The following is a 20,540-nucleotide window of genomic DNA, read 5'->3' on the forward strand; positions in this document are numbered from 1 at the left end:
TAGCAGACAAACGAATTATAAAGGGCCATGTGAAACAAGTGAAACGCAACTTTTTTGTGCCAAAAATAGGACTTTCTTGTTGATAAGTAGGGCTGTAGCATCTGGTCATTTAAATCCACCCCACCCATGTACAAATTGTAGTCGTGAACACATTCGGGCTTTGTAATAGGGCCGTGTCGTCTTTGGATCTCCACCATGGTGTCATTGTGGATGGTAGAGAGGATGTGGACATCTTTCTTGTCCCTCCACTTCATGGCCAACACCTCCTCGTTCCTCATGAATGACGATTCTCCAGTTTTCAAATTTTTGGTCAACAAATTATGTGGGAATCCCTTCCGTTTTTTTTTTAAGGAACCGCAGGCCGGGGTTTGCTTGCTGTAAAGGTGACGAAAAAGGGGCAGGCTGGTTTAATAATTATCAACATATAAATGGTAGCCTTTTCCGAACAGGGGGTATGCCAACTCCCAGACAATTTTCCCACTGGTTCCAATATATGTGGGGCAATCACGGGGCTGGAGCTGGGAGTCTTTGCCTTCGTAGATCCTGAATGTGAACACATATCCAGTGGCTCGATCGCATAATTTATTTAATTTTAACCCATACCTGGCTCTCTTGTTTGGGATGTACTGCTTGAAGTGCAGTCGGCCAGTGAAATGGATGAGGGACTCGTCCACACAAATGTTTTGGTCTGGGATGAAAACTTCTGCAAATCTCTGGGAAAAGGCATTGATTAGGGGGCGTATTTTGTATAATTTATCGTAGTGGGGATGATCTCGGGGAGGGCACTGTGAATTGTCATTAAAGTGGAGAAAACGCATTATCATGTCGTATCTTGTCCTGGACATGACAGCGGAAAATATAGGCATGTGTTCGATGGGGCGTGTAGACCAATATGAATGGCCTTCATTCTTCTTTGTAAGCCCCATATTGAACATAAGGCCCAAAAACATTTTAAATTCTTCCATTGTTAGACGCCGCCACTGGAACATGCGGGCGTAGGAAGAATTGGGGTTGGCGGCAATAAATTGGGATGCATATATATTGGTTTGATCCACTATATTCTGCATAAAATCTTCTGGGAAAAATAAACAAAAATAATCAAATTGAGAAAAATCCGTAGTGTCGGGCTGCACACCTGGCTGTGCGGTGAAAGGGGGGATGATAGCGGATCCTGAGTTGGCAGGCAACCATAAGGGGTTTGCCAGGGCATCGGGAAGGTAGGACTGGGGCAGGATTCTTCAAGTTGGGCGTGTTTTTCCATTATTTGTACTGGGCTCCTCTTCCTGGGGTATGGCGCTGCTGGTGCTGGGCAGATCTGCGGATCTTGGTCCTGATCTTGGTCCTGATCTTGGTCCTGATCTTGGTCCTGAACTTGGTCCTGAACTTGGTCCTGAACTTGGTCCCGATCGCATTCTTTTGGGAGGGACGGTTTCTTCCGGGGACTCATACTCTGACTCTAAGCCACTATCCTCCACTGGCTCGTATTTCGAATCAGAATCGGATAATGGGAGCTCCTCGCTGTTATCCGACATGGTTGAAATAATGGCAAATGCCTCCTCGGTTGTGTAATGCCATTTGGACATTATGGCAGTATGGCAGTACTTATTGTTGGGCCTGCGTAATAGTACTGCTGGTGGCCTGTGTGGTGGTACCGATAAAGGTATTAGTGGCAGGTATGGGTGGTGGTGGTGGTACCGATGGTGGTACGGGTGGTGGTGGTACCGATGGCGGTACGGGTGTTGGTGGTACCGATGGCGGTACGGGTGGTGGTGGTACCGATGGCGGTACTGGTGGTACCGATGGCGGTTTGGGTGGTGGTGGTGATACCGTTGGCGGTATGGGTGGTGGCACGGGTGGTGGTACCGATGGCGGTATGGGTGGTGGTACCGATGTCGGTGGTATGGGTGGTGGTGTTGGTACGGGTGGTGGTGGTACAGATGGCGGTACTGGTAGCCTGTGTGGCGGTATCGATGGAGGTATTAGTGGCAGGAATGTGTGGTGGTACCGATGGCGGTGGTACGGGTGGTGGTGGTACTGATGGCGGTGGTACGGATGGTGGTACCGATGGCGGTGGTAGGGGTGGTGGTGGCGGTACAGGTGGTGGTGGTACGGGTGGCGGCGGTACAGGTGGCGGCGGTACCGATGGCGGTACGGGTGGCAGCGGTACAGATGGTGGTAAGGGTGGCAGCGGTACGGGTGGTGGCAGTATGGGTGGCGGCGGTACCGATGGTGGTACGGGTGGTGGTGGTACTGATGGCGGTGGTACCGCTGATTGACAGATTGGCTGATTGACAGATTGGCTGATTGACAGGTGGGCTGATTGACAGGTGGGCTGATTGACAGGTGGGCTGTGTCAGGTCCTCTTTATTGGTGGGGGGGAGGGGGGGCTGTGTTGTGCACAAATTACAGTAACAAACTACACTGATCTCACTTACTGATCCCTGCTCGCTCCTCACAAATCAGTGTGTGAGGAGAGATCAGAGATCAGGTACTAACTGCCCTGTTTGTTTACATTTCTGACCGTCTGTGATTGGACACAGCCGGTCACGTGGTAAACAGCCAATTTCATTGGCTGTTTACCCTGATCGGGGAAGCGCTGTGTCCATGGGACACGCGCCTTCCCCGATCCCCGCTCTGCAAGCCTCTGGCGGCGCGCACGGAGCGCGCCGCCGAGTTTGTTTTGACATGTGATTGGCTGTGTCTTTGACACAGCCGATCACGTGGTAAACAGCCAATGAAATTGGCTGTTTACCGTGATCAGGGAAGCGCTGTGTCCGAGGGACACACGCCGTCCCCGATCACCGCGCTGCGCCCCCCCCGCGGGCGCGCGCTAGGCATTATCCTGCAGGACGTTCGTGAACGTCCTGTCAGGATTTGGTAACCACTTCCCGGACGTCTATTTCCTATTGACCGGGCGGGAAGTGGATAATCTCTCTCAGACTCTCATCATTGCAAGGTGCATCTCTCTCTCTCTCAAAGCAAACTAATTATTTTGTTTGCCGGTAAATGGTCTGCAGAGCATTTTAATCTCTTTCTCTTTCCCACCATTGCAGCCCCCCTCTCTCTCTCTCTCTCCCCCCACCATTGCAGACCCCTCTCTTTCCCCACCATTGCAGCCCCCTCTCGCTCCCCCACCATTGCAGCCCCCCTCTCTCTCCCCCACCATTGCAGCCCCCTCTCTCTCCCCCCACCATTGCAGCCCCCCCTCTCTCTTTCTCTCTCGCTCCCCCACCATTGCAGCCCCCCTCTCTCTCCCCCACCATTGCAGCCCCCTCTCTCTCCCCCCACCATTGCAGCCCCCCCCTCTCTCTCTCTCTTTCTCTCTCTCTCCCCCCACCATTGCCACCCCCTCTCTCTCTTTCTCTCTCTCTCCCACCATTGCAGCCCCCCGTCTCTCTCTCCCCCCACCATTGCAGCCCCCTCTCTCTCCCCCCACCATTGCAGCCTCCTCTCTCTCCCCCACCCCACCATTGCAGCCCCCCTCTCTCTCCCCCACCATTGCAGCCCCCCTCTCTCTTTCCCCCTACCATTGCAGCCCCCCCTCTCTCTCTCCCCCCACCATTGCAGCCCCCCTCTCTCTCCCCCCACCATTGCAGCCCCCTCTCTCTCTCCCCCCACCATTGCAGCCCCCCCTCTCTCTCTCTCTCTCTCCCTCCCACCATTGCAGCCCCTCTCTCTCCCCCCACCATTGCAGCCCCCTCTCTCTCCCCCACCATTGCAGCCCCCCCTCTCTCTCTCTCCCCCTACCATTGCAGCCCCCCTCTCTCCCCCCACCATTGCAGCCCCCCTCTCTCTCCCCCACCATTGCAGCCCCCCCTCTCTCTCCCCCCCAGCATTGCAGCCCCCCTCTCTCTCTCCCCCCACCATTGCAGCCCCCCCTCTCTCTCTCCCCCACCATTGCAGCCCCCTCTCTCTCCCCCACCATTGCATCCCCCTCTCTCTCTCTCTTATCCCCCACCATTGACACCCCCTCTCTCTCTTTCTCTCTCTCTCCCACCATTGCAGCCCCCCTCTCTCTCTCCCTCCCACCATTGCAGCCCCCCTCTCTCTCCCCCCCCACCATTGCAGCCCCCCTTCCCTCTCCCCCCACCATTGCAGCCCCCCTCTCTCTTTCTCTCTCTCCCCCCACCATTGCAGCCCCCTCTCTCTCTCCCCCCCACCATTGCAGCCCCCCTCTCTCTCTCCCCCCACCATTGCAGCCAGGGATGGACTGGCTATTGGGACTACAGGGAGTTTCCCGGTGGGCCGATGGCTCAGTGGGCCGGCTTCAGTGACAGCGGACCGCCGCCCCCCTCCGCTCCACTGTCTCTTCCTTTCCGCAGCGCTCACCTCCGCTCCCTCCCCACAGAGCTCACCTGGGGGGACAAAAAAGCAGGGGTAGGACCAGAGGAGCATGGGGGAGGGGGCAGACAGCTGACTCAAAAGCTATGGCCTGGGAGTTTCTCACTTCTGCCTAATCTTGTCCCATAAGGGGGGGGGGGGGCACCAAACTGATTCTTTGCCCCGGGTGAAATAATGTCTAGCTTCCCCACTGGTACTTCCTATAAGAGAACCAGTACCAGCCGTTCTACTCTAATAAAGTAGAACGGCTAGTGGCTAGTGAAGGGGGAGAGGGGGCTTGGGTGGCCGGGGGGGTGCGGGAGTTGTCCGGCCGCCATGGGAGAGACCTGTCAAAGTGGGCCAGTCTGGATAAAGCCCCCCCTCTCTCTCCCCCCCCACCATTGCAGCCCCCCTTTCTCTCTCTCTTCCTCCCACCATTGCAGCCCCCCTCTCTCTCTATCCCCCCCACCATTGCAGCCCCCCTCTCTCTCTCTCTCCCTCCCACCATTGCAGCCCCCCTCTCTCTCTCTCTCCCTCCCACCATTGCAGCCCCCTCTCTCTCCCTTCCACCATTGCAGCCCCCCTCTCTCCCCCACCATTGCAGCTCCCCCTCTCTCTCCTCCCACCATTGCAGCCCCCCCTCTCTCTCTCTCACCCACCATTGCAGCCCCCCTCTCTCTCCCTCCCACCATTGCAGCCCCCTCTCTCTCCCCTCCACCATTGCAGCCCCCTCTCTCTCCCCTCCACCATTGCAGCCCCCCTCTCTCCCCCACCATTGCAGCTCCCCCTCTCTCTCCCCCACCATTGCAGCCCCCCTCTCTCTCTTATCCCCCACCATTGCAGCCCCCTCTCTCTCTCCCCCACCATTGCAGCCCCCCCTCTCTCTCTCCCTCCCACCATTGCAGCCCCCCCTCTCTCCCCCTCCCACCATTGCAGCCCCCTCTCTCTCCCCTTCACCATTGCAGCCCCCCTCTCTCCCCCACCATTGCAGCTCCCCTTCTCTATCTCCCCCCACCATTGCAGCCACCCCTCTCTCCCCCACCATTGCAGCCACCCTTTTTCTCACTCCCACCATTGCAGCCCCCTCTCTCTCTCCCCCCCACCATTCCAGCCCCCCTCTCTCCCTTCCACCATTGCAGTCCCCCCTCTCTCTCTCTTCCCCACCATTGCAGCTCCCTGTCTCTTTCCCCCACCATTGCAGCCCCCTCTCTCTCCCCCACCATTGCAGCCCACCTCTCTCCCCCACCATTGCAGCCCTCCCTCTCTCTCTCTCTCCCCCATCATTTCAGCCCCCCTCTCTCTCTCCCCCCACCATTGCAGCCCCCGTCTCTCTCCCCCCACCCCATCATTGCAGCCCCCTCTCTCTCCCACCATTGCATGCCCCCTCTCCCACACCATTGCAGCTCCCTCTCTCTCTCCCATCATTGCAGCCCCCTCTCTCTCTCCCACCATTGCAGCCCCCCTCTCTCTCCCACCATTGCAGCCCCTCTCTTCCTCCCACCATTGCAGCCCCCTCTCTTCCTCCCACCATTGCAGCCCCCTCTCTTCCTCCCACCATTGCAGCCCCCTCTCACTCTCTCTCTCTCTCTCTCTCTCTCTCTCTCTCTCTCTCTCTCACCATTTCAGCCCCTTCTCTCTCCCACCATTGCAGCCCCCATCTCTCCCACCATTGCAGCCCATCTCTCTCTCCCTCCCACCATTGCAGCCCCCTCTCTTCCTCCCACCATTGCAGCCCTCTCTCTCTCCTACCATTGCAGCCCCCCCCCTCTCTCTCTCTCTCTCTCTCTCTCTCACCATTTCAGCCCCCTCTCTCTCCCACCATTGCAGCCCCCATTTCTCCCACCATTGCAGCCCATCTCTCTCTCCCTCCCACCATTGCAGCCCCCTCTCTCTCCCATCACTGCAGCCCCCCTCTCTCTCTCTCTCTCTCACTATTGCAGCCCCTTTCTCTCACCATTGCAGCCCTCTCTCTCTCTCTCTCTCTTACTATTTCAGCTCCCCTCTCAACCACTATTGCAGCCCCTCTCTCTCTCCCACCATTGCAGCCCCCCCTCTCTCACACACTATAGCAGCACTTCTCTCTCTCACCATTGCAGCCCCCCCCTCTCTCTCTCTCTCTCTCTCTCACTATTGCAGCCCCTTTCTCTATGTCTCATCACTGCAGCCCCTCTCTCTCTCACCACTGCAGCCCCTCTATCTCTCATCATTGCAGCCCCTTTCTCTCTCTCTCTCTCTCTCTCTCTCTCTCTCTCTCTCTCACACACACACACACACACACACACAATTGTAGCCCCTCTCTCTCTCTATTGCAGCTCCTCTCTCTCACTATTGCATCCCCTCTCTCTTCCACCATTGCAGCCCCCCCCTCTCTCTCTCTCTCTCTCTCTCTCTCTCTCTATTGCAGCTCCTCTCTCCCTCCAACCATTGCAGTCCCTCTCTCTTTCTATTGCAGCTCCTCTCTCTCACTATTGCAGCACCTCTCTCTCTCTCACTATTGCAGCACCTCTCTCTCTCACTATTGCAGCCCCTCTCTCTCTCTCTCTCTCTCTCTCTCTCTCTCTCTCTCACTATTGCAGCCCCTTTCTCTCTGTCTCACCACTGCAGCCCCACTCTCTCACCACTGCAGCCCCAATATATCTCACCATTGCAGCCGCTTTCTCTCTCTCTCACTATTGCAGCCCCTTTCTCTCTCCTACCATTGCAGCCCCCCCCCTCTCTCTCTCTCTCTCTCTCTCTCACCATTTCAGCCCCCTCTCTCTCCCACCATTGCAGCCCCCATCTCTCCCACCATTGCAGCCCATCTCTCTCTCCCTCCCACCATTGCAGCCCCCCTCTCTCTCCCATCACTGCAGCCCCCCTCTCTCTCTCTCACTATTGCAGCCCCTTTCTCTCACCATTGCAGCCCTCTCTCTCTCTCTCTCTCTCTCTCCCTCTCTCTTACTGTTTCAGCTCCCCTCTCAACCACTATTGCAGCCCCTCTCTCTCTCTCACCATTGCAGCCCCCCCCTCTCTCACACACTATAGCAGCACTTCTCTCTCTCACCATTGCAACCCCCCCCCTCTCTCTATCTCTCTCTCACACTATTGCAGCCCCTTTCTCTATGTCTCATCACTGCAGCCCCTCTCTCTCTCACCACTGCAGCCCCTCTATCTCTCATCATTGCAGCCCCTTTCTCTCTCTCTCTCTCTCTCTCTCTCTCTCTCTCTCTCTCTCTCTCTCACACACACACAATTGCAGTCCCTCTCTCTCTCTATTGCAGCTCCTCTCTCTCACTATTGCATCCCCTCTCTCTTCCACCATTGCAGCCCCCCCCTCTCTCTCTCTCTCTCTCTCTCTCTCTCTCTCTCTCTCTCTCTCTCTCTCTCTCTCTCTCTCTCTCTATTGCAGCTCCTCTCTCCCTCCCACCATTGCAGCCCCCCTCTCTCTCCCATCACTGCAGCCCCCCTCTCTCTCTCTTACTATTGCAGCCCCTTTCTCTCACCATTGCAGCCCTCTCTCTCTCTCTCTCTCTCTCTCCCTCTCTCTTACTATTTCAGCTCCCCTCTCAACCACTATTGCAGCCCCTCTCTCTCTCCCACCATTGCAGCCCCCCCTCTCTCTCACACACTATAGCAGCACTTCTCTCTCTCACCATTGCAGCCCCCCCCCTTCTCTTTCTCTCTCTCTCTCACTATTGCAGCCCCTTTCTCTATGTCTCATCACTGCAGCCCTTCTCTCTCTCACCACTGCAGCCCCTCTATCTCTCATCATTGCAGCCCCTTTCTCTCTCTCTCTCTCTCTCTCTCACACACACAATTGTAGCCCCTCTCTCTCTCTATTGCAGCTCCTCTCTCTCACTATTGCATCCCCTCTCTCTTCCACCATTGCAGCCCCCCCCTCTCTCTCTCTCTCTCTCTCTCACTATTGCAGCCCCCTTCTCTATGTCTCATCACTGCAGCCCTTCTCTCTCTCACCACTGCAGCCCCTCTATCTCTCATCATTGCAGCCCCTTTCTCTCTCTCTCTCTCTCTCTCACACACACAATTGTAGCCCCTCTCTCTCTCTATTGCAGCTCCTCTCTCTCACTATTGCATCCCCTCTCTCTTCCACCATTGCAGCCCCCCCCCCCTCTCTCTCTCTCTCTCTCTCTCTCTCTATTGCAGCTCCTCTCTCCCTCCAACCATTGCAGTCCCTCTCTCTTTCTATTGCAGCTCCTCTCTCTCACTATTGCAGCACCTCTCTCTCTCTCACTATTGCAGCCCCTCTCTCTCTCTCTCTCTCTCTCTCTCTCTCACTATTGCAGCCCCTTTCTCTCTGTCTCACCATTGCAGCCCCACTCTCTCACCACTGCAGCCCCAATATATCTCACCATTGCAGCCGCTTTCTCTCTCTCTCACCATTGCAGCCCCCTCTCTCTCCTACCATTGCAGCCCCCCCTCTCTCTCTCTCTCACCATTTCAGCCCCCTCTCTCTCCCACCATTGCAGCCCCCATCTCTCCCACCATTGCAGCCCATCTCTCTCTCCCTCCCACCATTGCAGCCCCCCTCTCTCTCCCATCACTGCAGCCCCCCTCTCTCTCTCTCTCTCACTATTGCAGCCCCTTTCTCTCACCATTGCAGCCCTCTCTCTCTCTCTCTCTCCCTCTCTCTTACTATTTCAGCTCCCCTCTCAACCACTATTGCAGCCCCTCTCTCTCTCCCACCATTGCAGCCCCCCCTCTCTCTCACACACTATAGCAGCACTTCTCTCTCTCACCATTGCAGCCCCCCCCTCTCTCTCTCTCTCTCTCTCTCTCTCTCACACTATTGCAGCCCCTTTCTCTATGTCTCATCACTGCAGCCCCTCTCTCTCTCACCACTGCAGCCCCTCTATCTCTCATCATTGCAGCCCCTTTCTCTCTCTCTCTCTCTCTCTCTCTCTCTCACACAATTGTAGCCCCTCTCTCTCTCTATTGCAGCTCCTCTCTCTCACTATTGCATCCCCTCTCTCTTCCACCATTGCAGCCCCCCCTCTCTCTCTCTCTCTCTCTCTCTCTCTCTCTATTGCAGCTCCTCTCTCCCTCCAACCATTGCAGTCCCTCTCTCTTTCTATTGCAGCTCCTCTCTCTCACTATTGCAGCACCTCTCTCTCTCTCACTATTGCAGCACCTCTCTCTCTCACTATTGCAGCCCCTCTCTCTCTCTCTCTCTCTCTCTCACTATTGCAGCCCCTTTCTCTCTGTCTCACCACTGCAGCCCCACTCTCTCACCACTGCAGCCCCAATATATCTCACCATTGCAGCCGCTTTCTCTCTCTCCCACCATTGCAGCCCTCTCTCTCTCCTACCATTGCAGCCCCCCCCCCCTCTCTCTCTCTCTCTCTCTCACCATTTCAGCCCCCTCTCTCTCCCACCATTGCAGCCCCCCCCTCTCTCTCTCTCTCTCTCTCTCTCACCATTTCAGCCCCCTCTCTCTCCCACCATTGCAGCCCCCCTCTCTCTCCCATCACTGCAGCCCCCTTCTCTCTCTCTCTCTCACTATTGCAGCCCCTTTCTCTCACCATTGCAGCCCTCTCTCTCTCTCTCTCTCCCTCTCTCTTACTGTTTCAGCTCCCCTCTCAACCACTATTGCAGCCCCTCTCTCTCTCCCACCATTGCAGCCCCCCCTCTCTCTCACACACTATAGCAGCACTTCTCTCTCTCACCATTGCAGCCCCCCCCCCTCTCTCTCTCTCTCTCACACTATTGCAGCCCCCTTCTCTATGTCTCATCACTGCAGCCCCTCTCTCTCTCACCACTGCAGCCCCTCTCTCTCTCACCACTGCAGCCCCTCTATCTCTCATCATTGCAGCCCCTTCCTCTCTCTCTCTCTCTCTCTCTCACACACACACAATTGCAGTCCCTCTCTCTCTCTATTGCAGCTCCTCTCTCTCACTATTGCATCCCCTCTCTCTTCCACCATTGCAACCCCCCTCTCTCTCTCTCTCTCTCTCTCTCTCTCTCTCTCTCTCTCTCTCTCTATTGCAGCTCCTCTCTCCCTCCCACCATTGCAGCCCCCCTCTCTCTCCCATCACTGCAGCCCCCCTCTCTCTCTCTCTTACTATTGCAGCCCCTTTCTCTCACCATTGCAGCCCTCTCTCTCTCTCTCCCTCTCTCTTACTATTTCAGCTCCCCTCTCAACCACTATTGCAGCCCCTCTCTCTCTCCCACCATTGCAGCCCCCCCTCTCTCTCACACACTATAGCAGCACTTCTCTCTCTCACCATTGCAGCCCCCCCCCCTCTCTCTCTCTCTCTCTCTCTCTCACTATTGCAGCCCCTTTCTCTATGTCTCATCACTGCAGCCCCTCTCTCTCTCACCACTGCAGCCCCTCTATCTCTCATCATTGCAGCCCCTTTCTCTCTCTCTCTCTCTCTCTCTCTCTCTCTCACACACACACACACAATTGTAGCCCCTCTCTCTCTCTATTGCAGCTCCTCTCTCTCACTATTGCATCCCCTCTCTCTTCCACCATTGCAGCCCCCCCCTCTCTCTCTCTCTCTCTATTGCAGCTCCTCTCTCCCTCCAACCATTGCAGTCCCTCTCTCTTTCTATTGCAGCTCCTCTCTCTCACTATTGCAGCACCTCTCTCGCTCTCACTATTGCAGCACCTCTCTCTCTCACTATTGCAGCCCCTCTCTCTCTCTCTCTCTCTCTCTCTCTCTCACTATTGCAGCCCCTTTCTCTCTGTCTCACCACTGCAGCCCCACTCTCTCACCACTGCAGCCCCAATATATCTCACCATTGCAGCCGCTTTCTCTCTCTCCCACCATTGCAGCCCCCTCTCTCTCCTACCATTGCAGCCCCCCCCCTCTCTCTCTCTCTCTCTCTCTCTCACCATTTCAGCCCCCTCTCTCTCCCACCATTGCAGCCCCCATCTCTCCCACCATTGCAGCCCATCTCTCTCTCCCTCCCACCATTGCAGCCCCCCTCTCTCTCCCATCACTGCAGCCCCCCTCTCTCTCCCATCACTGCAGCCCCCTTCTCTCTCTCTCTCTCACTATTGCAGCCCCTTTCTCTCACCATTGCAGCCCTCTCTCTCTCTCTCTCTCCCTCTCTCTTACTGTTTCAGCTCCCCTCTCAACCACTATTGCAGCCCCTCTCTCTCTCCCACCATTGCAGCCCCCCCTCTCTCACACACTATAGCAGCACTTCTCTCTCTCACCATTGCAGCCCCCCCCTCTCTCTCTCTCTCTCTCTCACACTATTGCAGCCCCTTTCTCTATGTCTCATCACTGCAGCCCCTCTCTCTCTCACCACTGCAGCCCCTCTATCTCTCATCATTGCAGCCCCTTTCTCTCTCTCTCTCTCTCTCTCTCTCTCTCTCTCTCACACACACACAATTGCAGTCCCTCTCTCTCTCTATTGCAGCTCCTCTCTCTCACTATTGCATCCCCTCTCTCTTCCACCATTGCAGCCCCCCCTCTCTCTCTCTCTCTCTCTCTATTGCAGCTCCTCTCTCCCTCCCACCATTGCAGCCCCCCTCTCTCTCCCATCACTGCAGCCCCCCTCTCTCTCTCTCTTACTATTGCAGCCCCTTTCTCTCACCATTGCAGCCCTCTCTCTCTCTCTCTCTCTCCCTCTCTCTTACTATTTCAGCTCCCCTCTCAACCACTATTGCAGCCCCTCTCTCTCTCCCACCATTGCAGCCCCCCCTCTCTCACACACTATAGCAGCACTTCTCTCTCTCACCATTGCAGCCCCCCCCTTCTCTTTCTCTCTCTCTCTCACTATTGCAACCCCTTTCTCTATGTCTCATCACTGCAGCCCCTCTCTCTCTCACCACTGCAGCCCCTCTATCTCTCATCATTGCAGCCCCTTTCTCTCTCTCTCTCTCTCTCTCTCTCTCTCTCTCTCTCTCTCTCTCTCTCACACACACACACAATTGTAGCCCCTCTCTCTCTCTATTGCAGCTCCTCTCTCTCACTATTGCATCCCCTCTCTCTTCCACCATTGCAGCCCCCCCCCCTCTCTCTCTCTCTCTCTCTCTCTCTCTCTCTCTCTCTCTCTCTCTCTCTCTCTATTGCAGCTCCTCTCTCCCTCCAACCATTGCAGTCCCTCTCTCTTTCTATTACAGCTCCTCTCTCTCACTATTGCAGCACCTCTCTCGCTCTCACTATTGCAGCACCTCTCTCTCTCACTATTGCAGCCTCTCTCTCTCTCTCTCTCTCTCTCTCTCTCTCACTATTGCAGCCCCTTTCTCTCTGTCTCACCACTGCAGCCCCACTCTCTCACCACTGCAGCCCCAATATATCTCACCATTGCAGCCGCTTTCTCTCTCTCCCACCATTGCAGCCCCTTTCTCTCTCTCTCACCATTGCAGCCCCTTTCTCTCTCTCTCTCGCCATTGTAGTCCCTCTTTCTCACCATTGCAGCCCCTCTCTCATGGATTTCTTTCTTTTTAAAAAAAAAAGTGAACTTATGTATTATAATAAAATAATATACTGTAAATATTAATAACATGTGAATGTATTTATTATAATAATTAATAAAAACATTTTTCAGGTAAAAAAATGTGCATTTATATATATCTTTTTGCCTGTTCTCTCTGCATTGATCTCTTGTATCATGTCCGCAGTCTCTGACCATCTCTTGCATCATGTCCGCAGTCTCTGACCATCTCTTGCATCATGTCCGCAGTCTCTGACCATCTCTTGCATCATGTCCGCAGTCTCTGACCATCTCTTGTATCATGTCCGCAGTCTCTGACCATCTCTTGTATCATGTGAAGTTTGCAGTCTCTGACTGAGGGAGTTTGGAGAGGAGTCAAGAGTGGAAGTGTCGCTGGGATGGGGATCATGGGAGAAGTCAGAGGTGTGTGGACTGTGGAAAGAAGACTATTGGAAAACCAAAGCCACCAAGCTGGATCCAACTGACTGATCCCTGCACGGTGCACCTAAAAGGAGGTCAGTGACAGCGCTGCAAGGCCAGCCTGGGGGGGGGGGTCACTGATGTAAGGGGGAGTTAATACAATAATGTAAAGGGACATTGATATAAAGGTTACCCCCTCATATCAGTAACCCCCCCCCCTTTACTAACTTTTTTGCAGTGCTTTTCGGGGGGCAGTGGGTTCACTAAATTATCACAAATGTTTACTAAATTGATTTGGGGATTAAAGAAAGAGGCACAGATGGGGATTGAACCCATGATCTTTGGTTTACGAGACCAACACCTTACCACTTAGCCACTGCGCCACCATATAGATTTTTTTTCCAAGACACAAGATTAGATTCCGAGGCTCTAATTGGCTTTAAAAAGGTTAGGCTTGCGGTGCAGAACCCACCCACTTGTGACACTAGCAAATGAATATTTGCTATTTTCTTCCGGCCTCTTCTACCAGTCAATCAGGACAGGAGGTGGATTGTGATGGCTGGGAGAAGAAGCCGAGGAATCCGCGGTGCCGCGATCTGGGGGGGGTGTGTTTGCCGCCCCCCCCCCCCCAAAAAAGTTTACCACCAGCCGCCGCCGTATAAAAAGAAATAGCAAAAACTAGGGTTGTCCCGATACCACTTTTTTAGGACCGAGTACAAGTACCGATACTTTTTTTCAAGTAGTCGCCGATACCGAATACCGATACTTTTTTTAAATGTGTCCCCAAATGCAGCCATGTCCCCCTCATATGCAGCCATGTCCCTCACATATGCAGCCATGTCCCTCTAGCCATGTCCCTCACATATGCAGCCATGTCCCTCTAGCCATGTCCCTCACATATGCAGCCATGTCCCTCACATATGCAGCCATGTCCCTCTAGCCATGTCCCTCACATATGCAGCCATGTCCCTCTAGCCATGTCCCTCTAGCCATGTCCCTCACATATGCAGCAATGTCCCTCTAGCCATGTCCCTCACATATGCAGCCATGTCCCTCTAGCCATGTCCCTCACATATGCAGCCATGTCCCTCACATATGCAGCAATGTCCCTCTAGCCATGTCCCTCACATATGCAGCCATGTCCCTCACATATGCAGCAATGTCCCTCTAGCCATGTCCCTTGATGTGGCGGTGCGATGCGGCGGCAGCGGCGGGGGGGAAAGGGGGGGAAAGTATTCTATTTAGGTATCGGGGGTATTTGCGCGAGTACGAGTACTCCCGCAAATACTCGGTATCGGTCCCGATACCGATACTGGTATCGGTATCTGGACAACCCTAGCAAAAACGATAAGTTACATTACAGGTTATTTTCATGATTAACAGACACAAGTCTCTAAGACACACCCCCTCTCTCTCTGTTCAGGACGCAAAATCTGTGTGGTTCAGTGTGAACTTATTTCCTCATAATTGGAGGAAATTCATGTCATCAGAGACACAAGGCCTGGTAATGTGGTCCACTCACTCATCACAAATGTTTATAATACTCAGTACATTGGAATTAGAGAAACAGGCACAGATGGGGATCAAACCCATGACCTTTGGTTTACGAGACCAACGCCTTACTACTTGGCCACTGCGCCCTCTACAGGTGAGGTGGTTGTATGTCACAAGTTGTATTTGTATATATGACAATACAATGGGAATTTTCCATCTATTGTGTGATTCCACACATGATATTTAGTAATATTCTATTACTGGAAGAGATAAGAAATGTAGGGGGAGGGGTTATAGACACACAAGTATCACACAGAGGATGTTCCTGTATCTGTGAAGTTATTTCCTTACAGGTCGTCTTCACCATAAGTGATGTTTATGTGGTTCATTAAATTATCACAAATGTTTATTACATTACAGAACCAGGCACAGATGGGGATTGAACCCATGATATTTGGTTTACGAGACCAACGCCTTACCACTTGGCCACTGTACCACCTACATGAGTCTGCCTTCCATCAAGTGTAGGGGAGTAGGGGAGAAGAGGAGTAGGGGAGAAGAGGAGTAGAGGAGTAGGGGAGAAGAGGAGTAGGGGAGTAGGGGAGAAGAGGAGTAGAGGAGTAGGGGAGAAGAGGAGTAGAGGAGTAGGGGAGAAGAGGAGTAGAGGAGAAGAGGAGTAGAGGAGTAGGGGAGAAGAGGAGTAGGGAAGAAGAGGAGTAGGGGAGTAAGGGAGAAGAGGAGAAGAGGAGTAGAGGAGAAGAGGAGTAGGGGAGTAGAGGAGAAGAGGAGTAGGGGAGTAGGGGAGAAGAGGAGTAGAGGAGAAGGGGAGTAGGGGAGAAGGGGAGTAGGGGAGAAGAGGAGTAGGGGAGAAGAGGAGTAGGGGAGAAGGGGAGTAATGGAGAAGAGGAGTAGGGGAGAAGAGGAGTAGGTGAGTAGGGGAGAAGAGGAGTAGGGGAGAAGAGGAGTAGGGGAGTAGGGGAGTAGGGGAGAAGAGCAGAAGAGGAGTAGGGGAGTAGGGGAGAAGAGGAGAAGAGGAGTAGAGGAGAAGAGGAGTAGGGGAGAAGAGGAGTAGGGGAGAAGAGGAGTAGGGGAGTAGGGGAGAAGAGGAATAGGGGAGAAGAGAAGTAGAGGAGTAGGGGAGAAGAGGAGTAGGGGAGAAGAGGAGTAGAGGAGTAGGGGAGAAGAGGAGTAGAGGAGTAGGGGAGAAGGGGGGTAATATGTCACCCTGTGAAAATGTAATGTTTCTTAAGTGGGAAAAAAGAGGTTCTGACAACATTTTGTACATGTGGATCAAAGGTTAAATTAGCATCAAATATCACCCCTAGATTTTTTCAACTTAGAAGTACAGTGGAACCTCGGATTGCGAGTAACGCGGTTAACGATCCTTTCACAATACGAGTGCTGTACTTCCTACAATCCTAACTCAGTTTGCGAGTGTGGTCTCACAAAACGAGCAGTATTCAGGCCAAAGCGGTGTGCAGTACCACGTTTGGCCTGAGGTGGGGAGCCAAACGGCGCCATTCGGAAATGCACGGAAAGGCCCGAGGACAGCTCGGCTGAAAATCTGTGTGGGGGGGAGGGGTTATAGACACACAAGTATCACACAGAGGATGTCCCTGTATCTGTGAAGTTATTTCCATACAGGTCGTCTTCACCATAAGTGATGTTTATGCGGTTCACTAAATCATCACAAATGTTTATTACATTACAGAACGAGGCACAGATGGGGATTGAACCCATGATCTTTGGTTTACGAGACCAACGCCTTACCACTTGGCCACTGCACCACCTATTGGTTAGTTGGCTTTACGTGGAAAAAAGATGTTCTGACAACATTTTGTACATGGGTTAAATTAGCATCAAATATCACCACTAGATTTTTTCAATTTAGAAGTACAGTGCCATCTATAGATAGACTATTAGGACTGGACTCATATAATTGATGGGGGTGCCAATAAACATGGCTTCACCTAATCAACTCGGGAATTGCAGAATGAGGCACAGATGGAACCCATGATCTTTGGTTTATGAGACCAACGCCTTGCCACTTAGCCACTGGCTAAGATTCAATGCATGAATAGTGATAGCTATGACTAAGCACTGTATGACAGTGTGAAACGCGTCGGCTGTGTTTTTCTGATTTCTGCTGTGACATGTTAGTTTTGTGACCTATTTTATTAAAAAGGAACGCTTTTTTGGAGTGCGGCTGTCCTAGTCTTCTTCATCCATTTTTACACTCCACCCACACATCACACAATGGGGCTTCAATCACATTCTTTTAGATAATGACATTCAGGTGAGTTAATTACTACTCATTACCCAGACGGTCTGGCTCTGCGTCAAGTTTCCCTCACCTGTTGCACAAAACACATTCCTTTACTAAACATAATTGACATGCTAATTCCCTACCCCTGAAAGGAGACACCTGACCTTTCAGACTTAATTAGTACAATGGACACAGAATGTAATCACAGCAAGATACTTTAATATCCCCTAGTAGCCAGCCAGGCTGACTCTCAGTTTCAATCCAGATCACCACAGTAGCAGACTTAGTTAGCATCTCAACAGTCTATTGACCTGGTGTGGGTCAGCATGAAATCACCTGTAATATGTCCAGATCTCCTGCAATATATGAATTATCAGTAATGTCCCATCTCATGTAATTTATAATTATTATTTCTCAGTCACCCTATGCCCAAAAGGGGCACAGGATGACCCTAGAACCATTAGTGAAGCTGGCACAGGAGTACCCCACATCCTTCAAAGATCTCTGGGTGTCACGGGCCATTCCGTTACACCCTGTATCTGTGAAGTTATTTCCATACAGGTCGTCTTCACCATAACTGATGTTTATGCTGTACGCTAAATGATCACAAATGTTTACTTAATTGAGTTGGAGAATGCAGAAACAGGCACAGATGGGGATTGAACCCATGATCTTCGGTTTTACGAGACCAACACCTTACCACTTGGCCACTGTGCCACCTATTTGTTAGTTGGCTTTACGTGGAAAAAAGATTCTCCTGACAACATTTTGTACATGGGTTAAATTAGCATCAAATATCACCACTAGATTTTTTCAATTTAGAAGTACAGAGCCGTCTATAGATAGACTATTAGGACAGGACTCATATAATTGATGGGGGTGCCAATAAACATAGCTTCACCTAATCAACTCAGTTGGGAATTGCAGAATGAGGCACAGATGGAACCCATGATCTTTGGTTTATGAGACCAACGCCTTACCACTTGGCCACTGGCTAAGTCAGTGGCGGTGCGAGAGCAAGGGGGGGGGGGGGCCGCGCTCAGGCACCCTCTATGGACGCACCGCCACTGTTTATAGCACTCAGTAGATTCGGTTTAAAGAAAGAGGCACAGATGGGGATTGAACCCATGATCTTTGGTTTACGAGACCAACGCCTTACCACTTGGCCACTGCGCCCTCTACAGGCCAAAAGTGTTTATTTTTAATCTCTAAGAACGCACACAAGTTATATTTGATCTTTATAGCCGGTCATTGATGGTGAACCTCGGCACCCCAGATGTTTTGGAACTACATTTCCCATAATGCTCCACTACACTGCAGATTGCATGAGCATCACGGGAAATGTAGTTCTAAAACATCTGGAGTGCCAAGGTTCACCATCACTGGCCTAGGTCATCTTCATGTTGAGCAACAAGTCTTTTTTCCAGATCCTCAGAGAGTTCTTTGCCATGAGGTGCCATGTTGTCCTTCCAGTGACCAGTATGAGAGAGTGAGAGCGATAACACCAAATGTAACACACCTGCTCCCCATTCACACCTGAGACCTTGTAACGCTAACGAGTCACATGACACCGGGGAGGGAAAATGGCTAATTGGGCCCAATCTGGACAGTTTCACTTAGGGGTGTACTCACTTTTGTTGCCACCTTAATGGCTACAAGCGTGTGTACACAACTCCATCGGACAAAAGTCCAAGGTACAAACACACATGCTCCGAACCAATGCTAACCATAAGACAACATTAGCAGAAGTTGCCCAAACAGTGGCGCTAAAGAGCTGAAAAACCACATAGTTTCTTGTATGTTGGCCAACAAAGTTTTATCGTCTGTATGCAAAACAAGTTCACGACCAACGCCCTTCGCACAAAATTCCACAGATTTGTCCGTTGAAAATCCGATCATGTGTACGAGGCTTAACACTGCTGTAGCCTAATTCTTGTAGTAAAGCCCCAGCCTTTGCTCTTTCTCTCCAGTACATTGGGGACTAGTCTTGCTCAGTATTATTGTCCTGTTACAGAGGTCAGGACTCTGTGCAAGCCAGTCAAGTTCCTCCACCCCAAACTCGCTCACCCATGTCTTTATGGACCTTGCTTTGTGCAACTGGTCCAAATCATTTGGTGGAGGGGGGATTATGGTGTGGGGGGGGAGGGAGGGTCATGGTGTGGGGGGGAGGGGGGTTATGGGGTTGTTTTTCAGGGGTTGGGCTTGGCCCCTTAGTTCCAGTGAAGGGGTCACTACAGGAAAACATTTTTTTTAGCTGAAATGACTGTTTACAGGGTATAGAGACATAATAGTTAACTGATTCCTTTTAAAAATGATTAAAAATAGATAAAAATCAATCATATAATGTGCCTGCAGTTTAGTTTCCTTTTTGCTGTTGTTTGCTGGTTCTCTGATGTACAGAGCTAGAGAGCCAATAGAGGGCAGTGAGCCAATAGAGGGCAGTGATACTTTGTCTAAAACCCCTCAGCACCAATCCAGTTTCGTTTTACACACAGTAATCACACCTCCTTGATTAGTCACCACAGTGAGAAATCTCCCAGTACTGTGGTGATCAGGAAACAGACAACCAGGAAGTGTCCAGAACAGAGAGGATTTACAGCAACTTCAAAGCAAAAACGAACAATGAGGACATGAAACCAGGACTGCAGTAAGGTAAAGGAAGCTATTTAGCTAAAAAAAAATTCCTTTAGTGACCCTTTAACCACTTAAGCCCCGGACCATTTTGTTGCTAAATGCCCAGGCCAGGTTTTGCGATTCGGCACTGCGTCGCTTTTACAGACAATTGCGCGGTCGTGCGACATGACTCCCAAACAAAATTGGCGTCCTTTTTTCCCCACAAATAGAGCTTTCTTTCGGTGGTATTTGATCACCTCTGCGGTTTTTATTTTTTGCGCTATAAACAAAAATAGAGCGACAATTTTGAAAAAAATTCAATATTTTTTACTTTTTGCTATAATAAATATCCCTCAAAAACATATATAAATTTTTTTTTCCCTCAGTTTAGGCCGATACGTACTCTTCTACCTATTTTTGGGAAAAAAAAACGCAATAAGCGTTTATCGGTTGGTTTGCGCAAAATGTATAGCGTTTACAAAATAGGGGATAGTTTTATTGCATTTTTATAAAAAAAAATTTTTTTACTACTAATGGCGGCGATCAGCGATTTTTTTCGTGACTGCGACATTATGGCGGACACTTCGGACAATTTTGACACATTTTTGGGACCATTGTCATTTTCACAGCAAAAAATGCATTTAAATTGCATTGTTTATTGTGTTTGGGAGTTAACCACAGGGGGCGCTGTAGGAGTTAGGGTTCACCTAGTGTGTGTTTACAACTGTAGGGGGGTGTGGCTGTAGGACTGACGTCATCGATCGTGTCTCCCTATAAAAGGGATCACTCGATCGATGCAGCCGCCACAGTGAAGCACGAGGAAGCCGTGTTTACATACAGCTCTCCCCGTTCTTCAGCTCCGGGGGAGCGATCGCGAGGTGGCGGCTAGAAACGAATAGCCACGCCCTCATCCCGGATCGCTCCCCGCGGGAACCCCACCGCCGCATGTACCGGGGGGGGGGGGTCCCGATCGGACCCCCAACCCGTGGAAAGGCGGGGACGTACATGTACGCCCATATGCCTGTACGTGCCATTCTGT

The 20,540-nt window shown here is 52.0% G+C and overlaps 4 non-coding genes across 4 annotated transcripts; all 4 read right to left on the reverse strand.

Annotated features, from left to right (window-relative positions):
- Positions 1–13,439: 13,439 nt before the first annotated feature.
- On the reverse strand, positions 13,440–13,511 carry TRNAT-CGU. Its single transcript has one exon. It is a non-coding gene; the product is annotated as a tRNA-Thr (tRNA).
- Positions 13,512–15,046: 1,535 nt separating this feature from the next.
- TRNAT-CGU lies at positions 15,047–15,118 on the reverse strand. The gene has a single exon. It is a non-coding gene; the product is annotated as a tRNA-Thr (tRNA).
- Positions 15,119–16,337: 1,219 nt separating this feature from the next.
- TRNAT-CGU lies at positions 16,338–16,409 on the reverse strand. Its single transcript has one exon. It is a non-coding gene; the product is annotated as a tRNA-Thr (tRNA).
- Positions 16,410–17,992: 1,583 nt separating this feature from the next.
- TRNAT-CGU lies at positions 17,993–18,064 on the reverse strand. The gene has a single exon. It is a non-coding gene; the product is annotated as a tRNA-Thr (tRNA).
- Positions 18,065–20,540: the final 2,476 nt, after the last annotated feature.

The sequence above is a fragment of the Rana temporaria genome, chromosome 1 (assembly GCF_905171775.1).
Source record: "Rana temporaria chromosome 1, aRanTem1.1, whole genome shotgun sequence".
Taxonomy (NCBI): Eukaryota; Metazoa; Chordata; class Amphibia; order Anura; family Ranidae; genus Rana; species Rana temporaria.